Source organism: Microtus ochrogaster, unplaced genomic scaffold, assembly GCF_000317375.1.
Source record: "Microtus ochrogaster isolate Prairie Vole_2 unplaced genomic scaffold, MicOch1.0 UNK14, whole genome shotgun sequence".
Taxonomy (NCBI): Eukaryota; Metazoa; Chordata; class Mammalia; order Rodentia; family Cricetidae; genus Microtus; species Microtus ochrogaster.
The window spans coordinates 5,610,765-5,612,720 of NW_004949112.1; positions in this window are offsets into that span (position 1 = coordinate 5,610,765).

Here is a 1,956-nt window from a genome sequence, read left to right on the forward strand (position 1 = left end):
TTCCTTCTCTCACTCTCTTCACTTCCTGCTCGGCTGGCGACTAGACTCCCTTCCTGGTTGTACAGAGGGCTGACGGTGATCTGTAAGTTTTTTTCCCTTTAAATAAATACTACCCTATTAATCATAATTCCAAATTGCTGTGGCATTGTTTGTGACTTACGCCTTCAAGCATCCAATGAAAGAATTCTAGGCAATACTGCAGAATACATGTTTAATAGTGAACCAGATTTGTGAGTAACTTGCACCAAGAGACTCAAGCCTGAACATCGAAGCTCTGAAGCTGACAGTTGACAATTTCCATTCCACAGAGTTATCATTTACAAAGCACTCTATCAGTGGGAATATTTGGGGGAATTAGAAGGAGATATTTGAACCTCACAGCAGACTTGATATCTCATCTTGTCAACCATGAGAAAAACTGTGCTCTACAGGTTAAGATGTATTGCTTTGTGTAAACAGTAGATTGTCTATCAGTCTTGATTAGTGTTAGCTACATATCTGGTGTATCAAGATCGTAATTATTCAAACCACATTCATGCTGTGTGAAAGGATCGAAGAGCACCCCTGCTGTATCTGTGACCTACCTACGTTCAGATTCCAGAGAATGCAGTAGCTTTAAAATCACTGGATATTTTTTTGGTATGCATAGAAATCAAAACTTTCATTCTTGCCCAAATATTCTAGGCCTTTGCCTGCTTGTCACAAAATCCAAAGCTTGATAAAGTTTCTGAAAACTAGAGAATTCGAAATGCACAATTGTCTCTCAGATAGTGTGTAGCTAAGGAAACAGTCACTGTAGAGGAGCCACAGAAAATTCTTCCCCTTCCATATTAACCACCCTACACTGAGCTCCTGATGTTACAATGTCATGATCACTGCTACCCTTTCATGACATTCTAGTCAGGAAGGAAGGGAAATAAAAATCTTCTGGCTCCCTATAGCTACCCACATCCCAGGTACCATTTGAAACATGAACATCAGCATGTTTATTTCATGAGAAAAATAGGCCAGTGTTCTATAAAAGCTTGTTAAATATGCAAATAAAATATAATAATATTGAGTAGGAGACTGCATTAGGGTTTCTATAGCTGTGAAGAGACACCATGACCAAGGAAGCTATCATAAATGAAAACTCTTAATTGTGGGTTTGCAACAGTTCAGAGGTTTAGTTCATTATCAACATGGCAGAAAGCATGGTGACATGCAGGCAGACATGGTGCTAGAGAAGGAATCTGAGAACTTTCTATCTGGATTGACAGCCAGCAGATTTTTATGAGGGGCAGAAAGCAGCCACATTCTTCACCAAAATATCATAAGACTATCTAGGCCACATATTAATATTCTTCTTCTCTGATATGACTTGAACCAGGCCTTCACAGTTCAAATCACCCTGACACAACTATATTCCATGTTCCTACTAAATAGTCCTCTAAGTCCCACTTATAACAGTCCCAAAGTTCACATTTCCCCAAATAAAACCATGGTCAGGCCTAACATAGCAATACCGCAGGTTCTGGTACCAACTTCTAAGTTAGGGTTTCTACTGCTGTGAATAGACATTGTGACCATGAAAACTCTTATTTTTTAGCTTATAATTTTATTGATTTTATTGAGCTATACATTTTTCTCTGCTCCCTTCCATGACTCTCCCCTCTCCCCTTCAATCCTCTCCCATAGTCACCGTGCTCACAATTTTCTCAGGAGATCTTGTCTTTTTCTACTTCTCATGGAGATTAGATTAATGTATGTCTCTCTTGGTGTCCTCATTGTTGTCTAGGTTCTCTGGGATTGTGGTTTGTTGGCTGGTTTTCTTTGCTTTATGTTTAAAAACCACGTATTAGTGAATACATGTGATAATAGTCTTTCTGGGTCTGGCTTTCCCGACTCAATATAATCTTTTTTTTGTTTGTTTGTTTTTGTTTTTGTTTTTTCGAGACAGGGTTTCTCTGTGGCTTT